Source organism: Lepidochelys kempii, chromosome 7, assembly GCF_965140285.1.
Source record: "Lepidochelys kempii isolate rLepKem1 chromosome 7, rLepKem1.hap1, whole genome shotgun sequence".
NCBI lineage: Eukaryota > Metazoa > Chordata > Testudines > Cheloniidae > Lepidochelys > Lepidochelys kempii.
Genome location: NC_136386.1, coordinates 64,145,326 through 64,167,129, shown reverse-complemented (window position 1 = coordinate 64,167,129; position 21,804 = coordinate 64,145,326). Strand labels below are relative to the sequence as shown.

At 41.0% G+C, this 21,804-nt stretch overlaps 1 non-coding gene across 2 annotated transcripts in view; it reads right to left on the bottom strand.

Annotated features, from left to right (window-relative positions):
• Positions 1–489: 489 nt before the first annotated feature.
• Positions 490–21,804, bottom strand: part of LOC140914699 (uncharacterized) — a 63,789-nt gene continuing 42,474 nt past the window's right edge. The window contains exons 5-7 of one of the 2 annotated variants that reach the window (XR_012159955.2): positions 14,550–14,644; positions 7,816–7,909; positions 490–2,062 (exon numbers count right to left, since the gene is read on the bottom strand). This is a non-coding gene — a transcript (uncharacterized LOC140914699). The remainder of the gene's footprint in view (positions 2,063–7,815; positions 7,910–14,549; positions 14,645–21,804) is intronic. The other variant, XR_012159954.2, reaches the window with a different exon arrangement.

The window sequence follows — 21,804 nt, the reverse complement described above, 5'->3', positions numbered from 1 at the left end:
ATGGTTCTTCCAAGTATATGAGAGAAACACAAATATATATATATATAAATTTTTCCTCAGTGTTTCAGGAGCAATCTTCTGAGAATTTAGGAACCCCGGGCTGCTCTTTATAACCTCGCATGTGGCTCTAATGAGGGCAACAGGTCTGGATGGAGGCTCCTAACATACTTGTTTTCTCCCAAGCAAATCCATCAACTCAGAAATTGTTACCATGCTGCTGGCCACGTGTAAGTCTGTGCTGGGGAGTACTGAAGAAATGAACAGCAGTCAGTAGGTTCCTTCCCTATTCTTTACAGTAATTAGGAAAGAGATGAGGGAAGGGAAGGGAGACAGATTATACAAAACAATCATAGCACAAGGCATCCTAACATTGTGTTGCTAGGTGGTTGTTTTGTTTCTCTATCATGTTGCATCAATATGTGATTTGAAATAATATGACACGACACAATATCACTTTTTTTATTTTGTGGCTCTGGATTATATTCAGAGATAAAGTGGCTTCCCCAGGTTGACCAAAGGGAAAAAAGGAGGTAAACATTTTTTCATCCTGTTTTTCAACCACCATGCACCAATGCATCAGAAGGCAAGGGGAGGTGGTTGTCTATATATCTAAGTATATTATTTGCCCTTAATTTATTAAGGCTTGCAACACATCTTAGAAGTACTCCATTACCTCCATGTTACTGATAACTGAGGCACCAGTTATAATGTCTTGTGGAAGGGTAAGCCGAGGCATACCCACTGGTACAAGTTTAATATGATTTTATTGGGAGAATGAAGGCAGTGAGCAGCCTGTGCACTTCTAAACCTCTGCACTCCACTCCCAGATGGTTGTAATTCAAGTTACAATATCTAGAGGTCCTTAACAAGGCACACTATTACACACAGGAAGCTTAAGTGACTTGACCAAGGGTAAATAGGATGTCAATAACAGAGCCAGGAATAGAACCAAGAAGTGTGATCTCTCAATCTTGTACTCTAACCATTAGGAACATTGGTTCAATAAAGAGAAAATCCATAAGAGAAACAATCAGTAATAATACAGCAATAAACAATCAGAGTCTACAAATAAAGAAATAAATAATAATTTGTTACACCCTAGTAAGAACGAATGTACACCAGTCTGATACAAATGACTAACCTCATAATAGTGTTTGTAGTGGTTGGATATGATGCTCTGAGTTCAGCTCACAGAAACATTTCATTTAAGACTGAGTGAGACACGCCAATAAGTAAGGATTCATTTCCTTTAAGTGCACTTCATTATCCATTCTCAGGGCCCATCATGGATGGAGAACCATCCATTTTGTCTGATGCTATCTTTTTTTTAAAGCCAAAACAAAGATCACAAAAATACTCTGTGCCTAGTGTGTCATCAGTTCAGGTTTGTCTCAGTTGGGGTAACACATAGAGTGCTCTGCACGAGGCCACTGAATCGCTGACAAAGATGCACACTGGGGCAATATCAGTCATGTCAGCTGATTCATCAACAGCCAGTGTATGGCAGCTCACGTTTCACTTCACTGACAAGCTTGTCTGCCACTACTGATGCCAATAACTCAGTCCTTCAAACAGTCAACATGCATGACAAAGGAATCCTTTTAAATTCACTGAGTACTTCAGCATTCATCTCTCCCTCTAACATTGGATCAATTGCTGCAAGGATACATTCCTTCATCATTTCAGAGTCTACAGATGCTTTCTTGTGCTTGGCGTCTATCCAAGGGATGCATGGGGAGGCTCCTATGGCACTCTGTCAAGTAATGAAACTCCTCACAACCCTCTGATTCAATCTGCTGTAGTTGGACTCCCTTGAAACGATTTTATCCATGTGCAGTGGAAGGCCTGGAGGGTGTTTGGCAGTGAAAATCAGCAGGGTTGGCTTCATAACACTGCTTTACATTTCCAGTTTCAATGAAAAGCAACTACTGTACCCGCAAAGAAATCCACCATGACTGGGTTGCAGCAGACCTCTGAATGAAAGAGCATTGTCTCTCCTTTCTTGCTTGTAGTCCCTATTCAAGTCATTATCATCTTCCACTCATTGATTTGCTCTCCCAAGCTGCTAGTAAAAAATATTCTTATCAGAAACAAAAAAATCTACATTCATTATAAATTACTTTTGTTCATCTGATTTCATTACAAGTTTCCAAGATCTGTACAAAGTTTTCTCAGACAGTCTTTCAAAAAGAATTCCATAGAAAGGAGCACTTGTATGAAGCATCTTGCTCTCTAGTCACTACTCTAACACAAAACAATACTAACAAACAGCAAAAGATTTTTGATGTTGTGGATAGCAACCATCACATAAAAGCACTTGCTTGTAAATAGGATGGACTCAACTGGCTAGTTTATATGTGCACCATAGGCCTCCACTGGATTAGATCACAATGGAGAGTCTCCCAGATCTCAAGTAATACGATGCTGGATTTTTGGAACAGAAGATTCCAAATTCTCTCCCCATTGCTGCTATGAAGTTGCGAGTGATCTTGGCGTGCTGTACAGTGACAGCTGAGAATTACTGCATGATGTGTGTTACAAGAAGAAACACACAATCATACAAGACAGACATATCTGAAGAACCATAATGGTGACATTTAGCCAAAATGTTTGGTTACAGTTTGTTTTTCCTATGAATTCAATGCTGCTGGAAGATGCTAAGTTGACAAAGTTCTCAGGACAAGAAATGATACTCAACAAGCGTCTTTACACTGACCCACCATCATGCCTAAACAGTGACCTAAATCTTTGGCCTTTTTGCCATGTCTGCCAATAAGGTGAGGATTATAGTGTTTTGGATGCATGCCCCATAAGGAACTTGATTGAAACCACCAATTTCATTTCATTTCAATAAAGAATTGGGCTTGCTTTCAGATTTGAGTGAAGATTCACTTCTCTCATACAAATCAGATTGTGCTTACTAAATTCATTGATTAAAGAGGGAAAACTTTACAGGCAACAATAAGAACTCAAATACCTATGAGACAAAGTCATTGAATATTACGGTGAAGTTACTGTCACTTTAAAGTTCCAGCTACAATACTCGGCCACTTGGGATGAGAGTAATAGTGTTTCGGAGAGCACAGAAAGAGAAGGCAGGGTGTCTTGGTGTGCTCCTTCGGAGGGTCGCTGCTGCCCTCTCTGGGACCCCCTTGGTTTGCTCCTGGAAATGGCAGTTCTTTGACTATGATCTTTGAGTCTGCAAGCATGCCTCAATCTCTCAGCTGTGCTCAGGGAGGCAGCTTGGGCAGGGGGTGTTACCTCTCTGCTGTTCCAAGCCTTTCTGCCTCCCACTCCTTCTCTGCACTCCTTCCTTTATAGTATGCCTTGTCTCCTCTATTGGGTGCAACTGTGAGTGCCTGCCTTCATGATTGGCAGACAGAAGAGTCTCCCCTCCCCCTCCTGCCTAAGCTCAGTATGGGGTTTGTAGACCCCATTACACAGGGTTACCAGTCAGAAGAGACCCGTTTCCCTTTGTAGGCACATCTGTGCACTGTCCCAAAATGCTAAGAACGTGAGAGTCACATTCGTTGTGTACTGAACGCCACTTGGATTTCCTTTACACAATGCTTAGCTTTTAGCAAACAAAGATTGCCATTCAGATAAAAACAGCAGCCTTACCAGCTTCCAAAACGTTCTCCCTGCTATGGCTTCCGCAGATAAAAACCAGATTCTGATATATAAAGCACAGTTCAGGCTGAAATTGATTTCAAACATTCTTCTTTCAATGACTCCAGACACTTCTGTGCACGTATAGGGCCTGGTCTTGTGCCAGGGACTTTCATAGATTCCCAGGTCTGAAGGGACCATTATGATCATCTACTTTGACCTCCTGTATAACATAGGCCATAGAACTTTCCCAAAATAATTCCTAGAGCAGATCTTTTAGAAAAACATCCATCTGTATTTTAAAATGGTCAGGGATGAAGAATCCACCATGGCCCTTGGTAAATTGTTCCAGTGGTAAATTGTCCTCACTGTTAAAAATGTATATAATATATCCATTCTTAATTTTTCTAGCCTCAACTTCCAGCCACTGGACTGTGTTATGCCTTTCTCTGCTAGTTTGAAGAGCCCATTATTAAATATTTGTTCCCTATGTAGACACTTACAGACTAAACAAGTCACCCTTAACCTTTTCTTTGTTAGGACAAACATATTGAGTTTGTTGAGTCTATTATAATAAGGCATGTTTTCTTGTCCTTTAATCATTCTCATGGCTCTTCTCTGAACCCTCTCCAATTTATCAACATTATTCTTGAATTGTAAGCTGTGAAACGGACATAGTATTCCAGCAGCAGTCACACCAGTGCCAAATATAGAGGTAAAATAACCTCTCTGCTCCTACTTGAGATTCCCGTTTATGCATCCAAGGATCACATTAGCTCTTCTGGCCAAATTGTCACACTGGGAGCTCAAGTTCAGCTGGTTATCCATCATGACCATTGCTTCCTAGGATAGAGTCTCCCCACCCACATACACACACCAATACTGTAATTATGGCCTACATTATTTGTTCCTAGATGTATACATTTACATGTAGCCATATCAAGTCATATATTGTTTGCCCATCCCCAGTTTACCAAGCTATCCACATGGCTCTGAATCAGTGATCTGTCCTCTTCATTATTTACCATATCCCTTATTTTTGTGTCATCTGCAAAATTATCAATAATACTTTTGTTTTCTTCCAGGTCATTGATAAAAATGTTAGATAGTATAGGGCCAATAACTGATCCCTGTGGGACCCTGACTGGAAACAAACCCGCTCAATGACAATTCTCCATTTACATTTTGAGACCTGCCAATTAGCCAGTTTTTAATCCATGTAATGTATGCCAGTTAATTGTATATTATTCTAGGGTTTTTTAAAATCAAAATGTCATGCGGTACCAAGTCAAACACCTTATCAAAGTCTAAGTATATTATGTCAACACTATTACCTTTATGAACAAAACTTGTAATCTCATCCAAAAAAAAGTATCAAGTTCGTTTGACAGGATCTACTTTCCATAAAACCATGTTGATTTGCACTAATTATATTACCCTCCCTTAATCCTTTATGAATTGTGCCCAGCATCAGCTGCTACGTTGTCTTGCCAGGGATCAATGTCTTGCTGACAAGTCTATAATTACCTGGGTCATCCAGTTTACCCTTTTTAAAAATTGGCACATTAGCATTCTTCCAGTCTTCCAGAACTTCCCTAGTGCTCTAAGAGTTATTGAAAATTTACATTAACTGTCCAGTGAGCTCCTCAGCATGCTCTTTTAAAACTCTTGTGTGCAATTTATCTGGACCTGCTGATTTTAAAATGTCTAATGTTAGCAGTCACTGGTTAATATCCTTAAACTTGTGCAATAGAAAGTTATTATCATCACAATATAATGAGACTATATCATCTGTTTTCCCCCACATATAAGTATTCATTGAATTCTTCTGCCTTTTCTCCGTTATTACTGATAATCTTACCATTTCCATGTGGTAATGGACCATACCACTGTAAGAATTCTTTTTGTTCCCAATATATTTTAAAAACTCCTTCTTAGTTTCCTTAACTCCGCTGGCCATAGATTGCTCTTTGTGTCCCTTTGCTTCCCCTATCAATTTTCTACAATTCCTAGCTTCTGATTTATATTCAGTAATATCAACTTCTCAGTTCTTCCATTTGTTTTATTTATTTATTATAACTGCCTTCATTTCCCCTCTACACCAGGTCAGTTTTTTAACCAGAATGCCTTTATCCCTCAGTTGTGGGACTGTGGCTTTTGGGGGCATCTAATAAGGTGTACTTAAATGATTCCCAGTGATCATTCATATTTTTCTGATTAAATTCTTCCTCACAGCTTATTTGTCTCATAATTGTTTTCAGCCTTGTGAAATTGGCCCTATTAAAGCATCAAGTAGTATATATATATATAACTGGTAGCATCAAGTAGTATATATATATATATATATATATATAACTGGTCTGGATTTCATTCTGATTGCACAGTATAAATATGATCAAGTCATAATCACTTGTCACTAAAGTTACCACTGATTTTTAGTTCTGTGATCAATCCCTCTCATTCTGTTAGGACAAGGTTTAATAAAGTATTTCTCCAGGTTGGCTGAAACACTTTCTGAGTTAGGAAATTGTCATCTGTAATGTTTAGTAATTCCAAGGATGTTTTAGTACTGGCAACATGAAACCTCAAGCATATGCCACTTGAATGAAAGTCCCCAATGATCATGCAAGTTTTTCTCATACACATTATATATAGGTGTGGAAGGAGGTGGTCATCCTGTTCTCTAGTGTAATTTGGTGGTCTGTAGAAGACACCAACTAAAACCCCATCCCGTGCTTTATTTGTTAGAACAGTGACCCATAAGGATTCAAGGTCATTTTCTTCTGAGTTATCAGTGACTTGGAAAAAGTCATTTTCAACATAGAGTGCTACTCCCCCTCCCTTTTGCCTATTTAAACTTGCTAAATAGGTTATAACCATTGATTTTAACATTGTAATTGTGTGAATCATCCCACTTGGTTTCAGTTATATCAACCAGATGGAATTTATGCTCATAAATGACAAATTCTAACCCCTTTTGTATGTTACCCAGGCTCCTAGCATTGGTGTACAGGCAAGTCAATAATTTCTTCTCTTCGTGGCCTTTAGTTCCTTTATTAAATTTTGTTCTCAACAAAATTTGATTTTGTGCTGAGTGCTCAAATCTTCCCTCTTTTTACCATGCCCTTTTGCTATTAGTTTAACCTCCTCCTGACTACTCTAGCCAGCTCATCCCTGAAGAGAGCGGCCGTACTTCTGCTGAGGTAGAGGCCATCCAAACTAAACAGCCCCTTCTCCCCACAGAAGGTGGAATGTTCCAAAAAATCCTGTAACCTCCACCACTTAGCCAGCCAGCAATTCACTTCCAGAATGTTCAGCATTCTGTCTTCTGTCACTTGTGGGACAGAGAAGATCACTTGGACTTTCTTCTTCAGCATGCTTCCAAATTCCTTGAAATCATCTACTCCTTGTGAGATATCCCATGATGCAGTATCATTTGTGCTGATATAAACAATCACAAATGGATCCTTGCCCATTGACTTCAGATGCCTAACCACGTTAGTAGTGTAGGATTTTGTCCTTGGGCTCTAGTTAAGCCCATGTGCACACATCCCAGAATTCATTAATCCTGTAGTTAGTGGATTAATTTTGTAAAACACATCCCTAACAATGTTAGTGGTCAAATTGAAGTGTGTACAGCATTTCTATATGCATACACATCGTAAACCACAAAGCACACATTCAACTTTTCCCTACTCAGGATCTTTCAATTAAAGTATTTTAAAGAGCCAGAATTTAAATGGTGGGGGGGGAGGCGATAGGAGTGCTGAGTGCAAGTAACACCAATCAAAACAAACAAGGTCAACACAAAGGAGAGGATAATCACAAAACTGCAAACTGTTTGGGGGTATTTTATCTGCCACACCCTGAGTTTAGGGTTCTGTGTTTCTTCTGCATGAACTGATAACACCACTCTTAAAACTTGGTAGGGGGATGCCTTCCTTATACTGTACCTTGTTAAGTAATTACGGAAAGGACAAGTAAGTAAAGAAGGAATGAGAGATGGGTCCAAATCACACCAATATGGGGATTTAGGCTCTGATCCCACAAGTGGCTTTACATGGGATGGCTCCTACACTTATATGCAGAACCACTGAAGTCAATGAGGTTCCATTCATGCACAGGGATAGTCAGGGGCCTTAGTCTGTGCTTACTTCTAAGAGGAATATAGTCAAAACCATTGTGTTTTAAAATGCATTTTCTTACCAGTTTTAAGTGTATCATATTCATGATTTGGGCTAGTCAGCAATTGATACCTGAAAAGATAGGTTTCCATTCTCCTTTAGGGAAAACCCACCTCCTAAGACCAACAAAGAAATAAATATTGTTAAAAGCAGTCCAAGAATGGCAGGGGCGGAGCAGCATAACATAAAAGGTACTACTAAAAAAAGACGAGAGATGTGCAATGGCCAAACACCAAAAATCAAAAGAGCCATTTCAGTTCTACACATATAGAGGTTCAACTCAATGATCCCAGTGGTCCCTTCTCACCTTGGAATCTATGAAATCTATGAAAGAGAAATCAACCTAAATAATGCCTAGAAAGACCAACACAAAACAGCCCAAGATTGGTACAGAACACTGTGGCCAAAACTAATGAGCTTTTGTGAGACTCTCAAATCGACAGATCTACCACGTGCTACAGTGAACGGAGGTTTCTTTTCATAGCAAGGTGGATGACTTTTTATCAGATGTGTCACTTGGTGAAATAATTGCCAGCAATAATGGTGTGATAGCAGCATACTCAGAGCACAATTTATCCATGTCTGTTCTATCTTTCAACTTCAAAGCTTCTACTGCCTCATTGATCATATCAAAATGACAACCCTGTTGTTAATGACAGTGGTCTAATGCAACACAGAGAAGTCAAATCACTCCTCCAGATAGGCAAAAAGCTTTTATACAGAAGCTAACATGTGCATGGGTCCTGACATTCATATTCAGATGTTATCTGAGGGGAGGAGGGTGAGTTTGACATTTAGATTTATTCATATTCGTAAAAAGTCTGAGTTTAGAAAGCACAAAATCCATGAGAATTACATGGAAAGGAGATAATTGAGCAGTATGTAAAGCTTTAATTAACGTAAGGCTAACTTCTGGATGTATGAAACATCAATTTCCTTTGGCTACATCAAGGTTTAGCCTATGTTACAAGGCCACACATGTGAGTCATCTAATAAAAACACAAGCCATTGTGATTATAAAAAGCAGAATAAAAATAAAATGGGTCTCCCCCCACCAACTGTCCACCCATTTTGGGTGTGTCTGGCAATAGTAACTATCCATGCTGCTCCTCTGGCTATGCTGGTTTGGGTTAGTCACCTCAGGAGGTCAGCCCGTTATAAAATATAATCCTAAAAAACAGAATTGTCTGTTTGTACTCAAATCTTGACTTTGAACTACTCTCATGTGAGAAAATAGCTAGTGAGATAGAATGTAGTTCCATAAATTGGGTTCAATTGAGAAATGCTGTTAAAACAGGATTAAAATACTTGTATTTCTCACCTTCATGACTGAATTTAGTATCCAAGGGTTATCACAACAACCCTTCAGAGGACAATTAATGTATAGTAACATTTACTAACTTTTGCAAAGGGTTTTACCATTTTTACAAATCTGACCCTGACTCACAAGCCTTTTTATTTGATTCCTTCCAGCTGAAAACAGAGTTGGTTAAAAAAATGCCAACTATTTTTCATAGGAAATTGGTTTTTATTGTCTAGTTTGAAATATTCACATATGTATTTTGGTATGTAGACAAAATAAAAAGTGAAAAAAAATCCATTTTTGAAAGAAAAAGAAATTGTTGCAGAGATTGCAATTGTGTTGGGTGTCACAATGTGTGAATGGAAAGACATGTGAAGGGCTGATGGTGTGGAGGAGAATTTTGGCCTATCTGCTGGTTTCCTTGATTTTTAGTGACTGTAGTGACAGGAAATGGATTTACTTTAACTTCAAAGTTAATAAAAGTTTTCTGTGTGTACGTGTATAATAAGGCCCTGCTCCTGTTCCTATTAAACTTAATATATTGTAGGTACTTATATGGTCCCCACTCCAATAGTATCTGAGCACATCCTGAAATTCAATGTCTTTATCTACACAAAAAGAAAAGGAGTACTTGTGGCACCTTAGAGACTAAGCAATTTATTTGAGCATAAGCTTTCGTGAGCTGAAAGCTTATGCTCAAATAAATTGCTTAGTCTCTAAGGTGCCACAAGTACTCCTTTTCTTTTTGCAAATACAGACTAACACGGCTGCTACTCTGAAACCTGTCTTTATCTACTCAACATCCCTGTGAGTAGGGAACTGCCATGATCTCGATTTCACAGGTGGGGCACTGAAGCAGAGAGAAATTGAAGGATTTGCCTATGGTCACACAGGGAGTCTATGGCAGAGCAAGAACTGAATCCAGGTCTTCCAAGTTCCTTGTTAACACTCGAACCACTGGATCATTCTCCTTCTCTAATTTGAACTATGTTAATAAGAATGTTTGCACTCATGTCAGTTGGACAAGGAGTGGGACCAATATGTACATGAAAAATAAAATTTTAGTCCCTCATGCTCTGACAAATGCTGCCTTTCACAGGACAGCTTTTCAGCCACAAGCTTGGTATATGAAAATCAGCAGGGGCAGTTCATTTTACAGATTTAAGATGCTTCATTTTCCCTTGACTGTCCCCAGTCCTGTCTATGCAGGATTTTATTTTAAATTGGGACATGCCCTTTGAAATTACAGTATTGCTTCTGGAGAAATTCTAGAGAAAAAGGAGACTGTACCTGCTCAATGTGCTGTTCACACTGGTGCTTCTGTTGGTGTAACTTATGTCGCCCACAGGGTGTTTGTTTCACACCCGTGAGCAACATAAAGTTATGCCGACAAAAGTGCTAGTGTAGACAGGGCCATAGAGAGATTTGGAATAAGGGCAGAACCCTTTACAGTTCTTATCACCAAGCTATTTACCTAACCTAGCAAGCTGTTTCTAGCAAGTCTGGCTTGTTGTGCCGCCTTCTAATGAAGGCTGGAGTCTTTAGACACATTAAATCTTTGTAAACAGAATTAGAGGTGAAGTTTTGTCTTGAATCCTGTTTACTCCCACTAATGACTCTTGACAAACCCAGGACATTACAAGGGCTCACTATGTCGTTCACTGTAGCTTGATCTCTTTTTTATTTCTGCCTTCTCTCTCCTCATTCCTCAGCCACCTTTATCTCCTGCTTTTAGTTATCCATATGTCCAGCACAGAGGAGAGAAGGGCAAGCTTCCTCACACATTAACTCAGAAATGTTCCTCGGTTCAGAATAGATAGAATCAACTTTAAAGGTTCTGTTTCCTGAGCCATTCAATCCTTGTCCTGTGACTGTCAGCGCCAATCAGAGTGCTTTGGTTCTGACACATGTCCACTAGGCACTGGATTGAAACTACCATATATAATAAGGTCACAGGCCATTAAACAGCCACAAATTTCAGTGACTACTGATATGGGCTAAATGAAAACCAACGAACTATACACAAAATTCCGTAGCTCTTAGGACCAGTCTCCTCAGGAACCGAGCCTTCTGTCGCTTTCCTATCAGCCTGCCAAAGCTTAAGTGTTACAACACAGGCCAAAGATCCAAACGAAAGTTCACAAGGAAAACAAAAGCGCAGGAAACTTAAAATGATGAGGAAGCAATACACTTCTGATTGCTACTCCTTGTCCATAAATTCACAAAGCTATTTCAATGCACGCATCCACAGACACACTTCTCTCCTCCCCACATGCATACCAACCTAATAGCCAAAATGGCAGCAAGCAGTAAATTCAGCCCTCTTGGGCCTGTAAGATATTGCTTACATTTGAGGGATGAGGGAAAATGAGTATTTGAAATGCATAAAACAGGAAAAGCAGTCGCGGTCTATATGAGTTTGGAGGCGTAAGAATGAATGGGTTGGATACCTTTTGTTTGTTTTTTTCAGGGCCAACACTCTTCTCCCTTCCATGTCCCTCTTGTTTTGGGTGTGCCTTTGAGTTTTACATGGTGGCAAGGAAAATAGCAGATAAAGGGGATATTTAAAGGGTTCTTGCACCTTTGAGCTTAAAAGGAATGTAATGTTTACTGAGGATGAGTAAATAAAGAAGTTGTCTATACAATTAACAAGAGGAATAGTATATAATCTACTGTTTATTACTAATCAGGTACCTTGTATTGGTGCTTCTGATTTACGAAAGTTGGCTTCATTTATGAAGCACCTCAAACCCTGAGCACAGGGAAGCTGCTATTGACCCTGGTGCCCTTCCAGCTGTCTTTTTTCCTACACGGAAATGTGGCTAGAAGCTGAGAGGTTTATAGCTCTGCTGGGGTGGAGCTGGTTAGAAGTGTAGGCCTGTAGCCTTTTGGAAATGTAGTTTGAGGACCGAGCAGCTATTTTGTTGGAATCATTTTTGTCTGATTAAATTAAAGAACGTTGTAAGCAAGCAACAAGAATGTAGACTGAGCAATGACATTTATCACACACCTTAGTTCCATGATTATTATTTTTAAATCAGTAATGATTTATAGTCATCTAGTTTGCTGACACTTGCCTTGGGACATGATGAAGGAGGAAAGGCCCTTTGGAAGAAATGAGGATTGGGCAGATTTAAAGTAGGAGAGGGACATGGAAGGGTGGGTCAGAGTGGGCGTTCCTTAGGCTGCCTAAAAGGAGGCGTGGAGGTGAGACAGAATGTTAGTGGCACAATCATACAATATTAATACGGGGCTTGTGCTCTATCTTTCCAGAGATATTCACATTTGGTAGCTTGATTCTGTAATGGACTTTTTCATTCCTTTATCTTTTCAACTAGATGTTTTTACATCACCCTCATTCGGTCCTACAGCAACACAGTCCAATCCCTTTCTGTACCCACTACTCCCACCTTCTCTTTCTCAGCAAGTAGATGCTACCCATATTGTTGGGGTGTGGCATGGGGTTTTTTTTTGTTCTTAATTTTAATTTTTAATTAATAATTCTGGTTGATAAATTTTTCCCATGTGACTTTTCGTCTGGGCTCATTTTGCACCATTTATCTTCCCCACAAGAGAAATCTCACTTTCGTTATCCTACATTCCAGCTGGGACCACCTCTTTCTACCCACAGATTCTTCTCTGATGGTGATGGTTATCAACTGTGCTAGGAGTAGAGCAGCAATCTCCGAAGTCACATCACGAGTTCTGCATAGTCAGTAACCGTATCAGTAAGAAATATTCTGGGTAACAATTTTCCTAAAATGCCCGGCAGTCTAAATGCACAAAGATTGCCTTCGGTTTTTACCTGCATTATCCTGCCTGCCATTCTCTTCCACACAATACCTGAAACTCCACAGTTTCATGCCTATTTCATTAGTGATAAGTAATGTAGCAGGCAGGTAGCCCTGTAGGGAAGAGATCTATAATGAGCGTGCACTGAAGCCAGAGTTACAAGCCTGTGCTAGTTTGGAAGCAGTACAACCCAGCTTGCACTGGTGTCACACCAAACTAGATCCCTCTTGAAACCTCTTTCACCAGTCCCACTCATCATATTGCTGTGCCCATTTCATGTCTAAGGACTAAATAAACCCCTCTGACTTCATCTTGCTACTCAATGGAGGTGTAGCTAACCAACCTTGAACACTCCACCTCAGAGAAGGTGAACACTCCCCCTGTTCTCCCAACATACTATTTTTATCACCACTGTGCTACAGCTGATCATCATTGGCCTAGGGAGCAAAGGGACATCCTGGTCATTCCTGAAACCAAGGGCTGCACTCAAAGAAACAACAAGTGGAGACTTCTAATTTTTTTCACGTGGAATTTTTTTAAAGTAAAGTGCACTTAACTTTGAGAGGGGATTGGAGCCTACAAGGCTATCAGGTATCTATTTTTCCAGACGACAGATACAGCACACACAAAAATCAATGGAAGCTTCCCAAAAATGCCCTACCAATGTGAGTCACCCATGACCTCTTGTAAGGTTGAAAGGATATGTCATTCTCTGTTCCTATTTAGGTCTCAGAATATCTAATGAAACTGCTAACTAGAGCATCAGTGGTGACTGGGAGCCTCTTGTAATCTCATGATATATGTCCACTACAAACTGGACTGTGATGACCAGCTTATTTCATATCAGCCATCATGAAATTATCAGGCACTAATAATTTTCTGCCACTTCTACCCCAGGCTACATTGTAAGCAGTGAGCTACAGAGAAAAGTCTTTGCATCCTAATACCAACCCCTTGAACTATCTAGCTGCCCCTACCATAAATTGGAATTCCTGTTTGCCAGGTATATATTTTCTGCATTTTTAAGAGATAGCTTTTGCAGTTTTAATATAGAAAAGCAGCACAGAGGCATACAATGGCAAAATGCAATACTAATGAATTGCAGGTTTTGTATAAACTCAGTACTTATCAGACACTAGAACAGGCTCTCAAAATTTAAAGAAGAGAAATAATCAACAGGACTGCCATTTTTTCATTAACATTCGAAATGCTGTAGCTGAACTTGTATAATAATTGTGAAATCTCTCTTCTTAGCACTGCAAAGAGACATCATAACAAATCAGAACAAAAAATGCAAAACTAGTGCAGTTGAGAAGGACTTGATCTAAAACCTAATGACATCAATGAAAGTTGTTCTATTGATTTCAGTGGGCTTTCAATCAGGCCCCAACTGCACAATTTAAACAGACTGTCCAGAGTTTCTCTCTGTAATCATCCGATTGAAAGCTAGCTGCTCATATTTCCTCTTATGTTTTGCATAGAGCCCATATTTTAAAGACAAACGAAAACAACTGACCCATTATCCCCTTGAGTCTAACTCCAGATCCTCTGCAGGTCAATGAAACTCATATATATGCCAGGCCACAAAGCAGGTATGTTTTACACCAGGTTGTATCCCTGCAGTGCACACACACACACGTTTTAAAATCTGACAGTCTTACCTGTGTCTGGGCAAGCATTAGATGCTGACTTCCATACACAATGATTGGCTATCAGTGCCTGCTGCAAAGGAGTTCTCTGTTATCTTCTCCAGGCCCTGTAACAAAGTTATTTTTGCATTAAAATGTTACTTAAAAACATTAAAATGAAGACACAAGAGACCATTAGTTTCATTTTCTAGTAATCTGAATAGAAATGTTTTTCTCCTTCTGACATCTTTTCCTTACAACTCTGCCCAAAGTCTTCTAAAGGCCTTAACTAAAGAGCAGTCTAGACATTCCAAAGACATTACAATACCATGATGAATCTGCCCTGCAGTTCTTCAGAACCTTTTTGCCATACAAACCTTTGGGAGCTTATCATTGAAGCCACATTAGTCTTGATTTAAGGTCTTTTGACACATTATTACAGCACTCTGCCATCACTTCACACCTGCCATCCTGTCAATCGGGGGGGGGGGGGAGAAACGGGACACCAATTTTGATGTCAATCAACAAATCCTCAGGGAGGTGTAACCTGTTAGAATGGATTACCCTTTGCCCATTGCGATTTGCAGGCTTTGAATTTAAAGGACATATGCCAGAAATAATTAAAGACTAATCTTTATTGTACTCACATATAAATGAAGGCATTTAGCACCAGCACATTTATATTGTCTGGAAAAATAATACGGAAGAGTAGCTGATTCTTGTAGTACTACTGTTCCCATTTCTATTAATCAAATGTGTTGGCTGGAGGTTAAGATCCGTTGCCCTCACAGTGCAAATAGTTAGAGTACTAGGTATGACTATAACACCTGTATTAAATGTCCTGCCAAAAGTACAAATGATACCAGCGTGGTATACTGCCTAATCTGCAAAATCCTTAGCATTCATTGCTTCTGGGGAGAGAGACAATGTTTTTAATAGAAACAATGAAATGAACCTACTATTGAAAAAAAAAAGCAACAACCACCAAACAATATACAGAACTTGGGTTCTACCCTTATGCATTTTACTGGTTTGGGGGGGTGGGGAGTCTGTAACTTTGATCTTACCCAAGCACTGCACTGAATCACCTTATCTTACTCAGTAACTACTCGGTTTTGCCTTATTCATGGCATTCATCTGAATAACATCAACCTCGAACTCTGAATTCGGGACCTAAATCCTGAGCTGTGTGAGATTTTTTCTTTCCATACTAGGTTTTCAGAAAAATGCAGAAGGAAAGAAGCACTAACACAGCTTACTTGTACTTGTTCACAACTCATCTCTGGGAAGCAACATCTTGTCCTTAGACTGACCTTAGAGTTTACACGCTAAAGGGAATAGCTACAAAATGAGACTAGCTCTGAAGTAAATAACACAGCGGGCGGGGGCTATATAGCCCAGACAGAACTAGAATAAAACAAATTAATTATACTGTAAATTTTTTAAGCTATTGCACTTTATTACTTTACATCTACAGCTTGTTTGGACTAGAAATGGGATAATATTGGACTACCTTTTACTTGCAGATGCAAGAACATTAGGTACCACTGTTGTGGTATCTAATCTGAAAAAGTGAGGGTGCATTGTTCAATGCCTGGATTTATTTACTCCATATATGACTCGCATTAGCATTCAGCATCACTCCCACAGAATGAGAGACACTCCTCCCTCCAAAGAAAGCATGACCCCTTGCTGCCTCTCTCCCCCAACCACCCAGGATATGTGAAACCTACAGAGATGTGTTAGGAAGAAGGAAGCAATTTCTCTTAAACTGTGACGTAAATCTTTAGAGAGTAATACATCATACTCCTGGAGAAGCAAATACAATGTGGCAGGAGAAAGTGATTGTTTCAAGATCACTCTGGTGATTAGGAGCCGCACACTGTCACCCAGAGGAGATAAGTCCACCCATGGATTGAAGGCATTATAAAGGTCCTAGCTAGCCAGGATAAATCTGGGGATGAGTTTAGGAATTACCTTAACTGGTTACACTGAAAGAGTGATTCACTATTAACTGCCCTTATTTCTTTTTAGGCAAGTTAGTTCATAACAAATGACCAACATCTGCACCTGGAAAGCTGTTCCCATGTCCTGAGGGCTTACTGGGGACCAGGGGTGGGATTCTTTGTTAGGTTCAGGTTCACATTTTACACAAAGATAAGAGTGAAACTGCATTAAGCCATGTGTTTTTCCTCCCTTCTCTGGTGCCATCTATCTCTCTAGATACTCTGATTCCTCCCTTCCATTATCCACAGCATCTCAGCACATCCAGCGGATACTTGTTTTACCCTCATTTCTGCTTCTTTCTATCTCTGTCTCTCTCTCTGGAAGTGACTGAGATGTGATTCTTCCGTGCATACCTGTTGGACCTTTCGCCTCTCAGATCCAGCCAGCTGCACCTGGTGTAAGCATATTGAACATGGGTAAGTGGGCAGACCCAGATTTTAAACCATGGTTAAAATGAAAAACAGTGCCCCAATTTCCATCCAAAATACAAAAACTTTTCTGAGAAGCATTCCCCAGCTCTCCCTAGAGGGGCATGTCACATTTGCATAAGCACTTTCAGTTATCACCAGCGTTCCCTGCTTGGGGAAAAGCCCCAATCTAAATGGTTGTAGCTAACAACTGGAATTTACCAGCTGATTCTGCTTTCACTTACACAGAGATAAGCCAGGAGTAGCCCCATTACAGTAACACTGGTGTAAATGAGATCTGAATCAGGCTTTTGGTTTGAAGCTGAACAGAGCAAAATCTTGTCATCCTAGAAGATTGTCCAATATGGTGTGACATTTAATCAACTGTTTGACTATGGGTTCACCTCCAGTGTCCGTAGCAAAGTGAACATGATTCCCCTCACCTTGCTTCAAATCACACATCACTTTTCAGTGCAGTCTTATAGAGCTCGGTTATAGCCTTTTTTCTGAGAAGAACACAGTAACAGAGGTCAGCTCCAGTCATGAATTTTATGAAAGGTTTGCTGGGAAACCACATTAAATGGCAACATCAGTCCATACATCAGCTGTGCAGTGGTCTTATTCCAAGACTGTGCAGCTGAGTGATTTGCAAGGTCCTTGCATTTCATGGCCATCATTTTCAAACAATGTCACTTGCCTTTGTATCAGACACTTGAACTGCTTCAGAGGACACCCGGCTTTCCCTGTGATAAAATATCAGCCCAAAATGTTTTCTCTGGAGATGGGCCAGAAACCACCCCCCTCAAAAAGATCCAAACAATCTATATCGTTGGAAAAGATTGGATCTGAACTTGACAGCTCCAGCCTGTCTCTAGTTTCTGTTCATGGAGTTACTCCAAAGCACAGGGAGGTTTGGAGGGTAATACAGAAAAGAAACTTCAGTCGCTATTCCAGGATTCAGAAATATAACAAATTTGTGCCAATTCCTTATACTTATCACTGGAATCAGCCTCTTCTATGACCAGGCCAATCTAGCAAATATCTAATTGCTCCCTTGCACCAGACAAGTACGTATTTTGCACAAATGATTAAAAGTACCTTGCTATTTGTATTATTATTTATTATACCTTGCATTTTGCTATTCATATTTATTATTCCTATTCTGATAGCACCCAGATTGGGGATCATTGTGTGAGCCTCCACATACATAACAGAAAAATAATCCCTGCCTGAAAGAATTTACAATCTCTATATATGACAAGATAACAGGAAGTGATTAAGACAAACAAATGGGGAAGGCAGTAGGTAAACAGTGAAACAATCCTGATTGGCTTACTAAGCAGAAGTGTCAGCAAACTCTGCATCCAGCCATTACTGTAATCACTGTGGTCACAATCCTGCAACCAAGAGCCAGGGCCATCCCTAGGGGTGTGTGGGGCCCGGGACATAGGTGCTGAGTTTCTAATCTGCTGGGAGGTGCTCCCCACCAGCTTTGCCCAGACCCCACCCTCACTTCACCCCTTCCCCCAAAACCCCACCCCATCCCTGCTCCACCCCTATCCCCTCCCCTGAGTGCGGTGCACCCTCGCTGCTCTCTCCCTTCCTTCCCCCCCGTCCCCAGCACCTCCTGATGCTGTAAAACATCTGATCCATGGCAGGCAGTAGGCGCTGAGAGGGATGGGGAGGCGCTGATCAGCGGGGCCCACCGGTAGGCAGGAGGTGGGGGGGGAGGGAAAGGGTCGGGGTGTGGGGGATCCTCCTCACCGTCCCCTGCCCGCTTGCCTCTCTCTGTCCTCCACCTCACAATTTTACCGATGCGCAGGGGCCCCCAAAGGAGGAGAGCGCCCTAATTCGCCATACCCAAGGTACGGCTCTGCTGAGAGCACATGGCCAGACTCGTGTGCTTGTGCAATGCCTTGATGGCTTCAACAGGCCACCACTCCAACTCAGCAGTCCTCCTGTGAGCAGTTAATGGCAGACTGAAGTCCTTTAGTTATCTTAGTTGGGGCAGGCAAGTACACTGTGCTGAGAAATGTTCCTGTTGCATTTTTAAGGCAGAATCAGCAGGAGGTGGTGCTTCTTGTCTCTGAATACTTATTTTAGGGATACATTTTGGTCTGTGCTCATCATGATGTCATTGGTTGCTATGGGCATGGAATGGCAATGGACCCTATCCTGGCAATATTATATAACATTTCCATGGAATAAGCATCAAGGTGCAAAGCAGGTCAGGGTTCTCCTGTGCTAATTCTGTACAAATGTAGGATTTGTCTGGATTGTGAGAAAAATATAGATCAGCGGTTCTCAAACTGTGGGTCGCGACCCCGTTTTAATGGGTCGCCAGGGCTGGCGTTAGACTCCAGCCCTGGGGGGCAGGTTACAGGCCCCCCGCGCCTGGGAATGAAGCCCTTGGGCTTCAGTTTCAGCTCCCCTGTCTGGGGTGGTGACTCAGGCTTTGTTCCCCGCCCCCGCTGGGCGGTGGGGCTTGAGTGGGCATAGGCTTCATTCCCCCCTCCTGGAGTTGTGTAGTAATTTTTTTTGTCAGAGTGGAGTCACAGTGCAATTAAGTTTGAGAACCCTTGGTATAGATGATCCCATGAAAATCCTACATCTTGCACTAGTGTGCTGGCATGGTCATCTGAGGGAAATTAATTCCTGTCACCACTGTTACACAAATAAAAAATAAACACAACACTTCATGCGAGGGCAACCAGATGAAATGGACAAAATGTCGGGACACATGTGGGAAGCAAAAAAAAAAGGTGTGGGCGGGGCTGGAGCGGAGTTGCTGAACCAAAAAAAAAAAAAAGCCACAATATCAGGACAAATGGCATCCTGACCATACATTGGTCGGGACGTAGGACAAAGAATTTTATCGGGACATCTGGTCACCCTACCTCATGCTTCCGGGTTCAATTTGGTCTCTAACTAGTAGGGATTAGGGTGAGAAATTCAAGGGGGCATGGATCAGCCTACATCATCCTACTGTGGGGTTTCTTGCATCTTCCTCTGAAGCATCTGGCACTTGTCACTGCCAGAGACAGGATACTGGACTAGATGGACCACTAGCATGATCCAGTATGGCAATTCATGTGTTCCTAAATCTGAGTTTTTGGGGGATTATCACCCAGGTTGGATATATGTTTTCCCATTGCTATTTTTAATCCCTAATGATCATTCCCAGTACATATTTTGCGGCTTCAATAGACTAATAGAATTAGTATATTTGAAGGGATCTTGCACCTTTCTAAAACCTGTCATTGTGGCTAGTAGCACCTGCTGAGATCCTGTCATTTAGTTTCATCAAGTGGTTGTCTATTGGCCCCATCATTTAGCATACCTAATCTCCCCAGGATCATTTTCAAGTACAAATTAGGACTAGGGACCTAGAATTTGCTGATGAGATGCACACAACAGAACACTGCTGATCAAATGACCCTCAGTGGGACTTAATGTGGCAATGTAAAACATTTCTCAGCAAAGTTACACAGATTCCCTTGCTAACGTTGCCAACTCTTGCAATTTGATCATAAACCTAGTGATATTCTCTGTTTTTCATAAAGCTCCAGCTCCCAGAGTCAGGGTGATTACATAAGGATTAAAAAGAATAAGTAAGTTTCTAGTCCACGGAGTTGTGCAGAGGAACACTGGAAGATGGGCAGTCCAAAGGCTTACAAACCAGAAGCAAATAAAAATAACCCCAAAATTATTGTTTTTAAATGTAATGATTTTTAAGCCAATCAAGATTTTGACTGATGATCTGTGAATACCTTGGGTTAGGAATCCTGCCTTCCCCATACCATACTCTGTATTATTAACTACAGTTATTGAAATGATAACATGAGAATGTATCTGCCTATAAGGCTGTGTGATACAGTGTATGTTTTTTATAAGAAGTTACTCTGGAAGTTGTAGAGGTTAATTGCTTGTCCGGTCCCCCTCTCACCGCCCACCCAAGTGATCACCAAGAGTGGCAGAGTGTCCTGTGGCACCTTGTAGACTAACAGACGTATTGGAGCATAAGCTTTCGTGGGTGAATACCCACTTCATCGGATGCATGTAGTGGAAATTTCCAGAGGCAGGTATAAATATGCAAGCAAGAATCACGCTAGGGATAATGAGATTAGTTCAATCAGGGAGGATGAGGCCCTCTTCTAGCAGTTGAGGTGTGAACACCAAGGGAGGAGAAACTGCTTTTGTAGCTGGCGAGCCATTCACAGTCTTTGTTTAATCCTGAGCTGATGGTGTCAAATTTGCAAATAAACTGAAGCTCAGCAGCTTCTCTTTGAAGTCTGGTTCTGAAGTTTTTTTGCTGCAGGATGGCTACCTTTAAATCTGCTAGTGTATGTCCAGGGAGGTTGAAGTGTTCTCCTACAGGTTTTTGTATATTGCCATTCCTAATATCTGATTTGTGTCCATTTATCCTTTTATGTAGGGACTGTCCAATTTGGCTGATGTACATAGTGGAGGGGCATTGCTGGCACATGATGATGTATATTACATTGGTGGATGAGCAGGTGAATGAACCAGTGATGGTGTGGCTGATCTGGTTAGGTCCTGTGATGGTGTCGCTGGTGTAGATATGTGGGCAGAGTTGGCATCGAGGTTTGTTGCATGGATTGGTTCCTGAGTTAGAGTTACTATGGTGCGGTGTGTAGTTGCTGGTGAGAACATGCTTCAGGTTGGTGGGTTGTCTGTGGGTGAGGACTGGCCTGCCTCCCAAGGCCTGTGAAAGTGAGGGATCATTGTCCAGGATGGGTTGTAGATCACTGGTGATGCACTGAGGAGGTTTTAGCTGAGAACTGTATGTGATGGCCAGTGGAGTTCTGTTGGTTTCTTTCTTGGGCTTGTCTTTCAGCAGAAGGCTTCTGGGT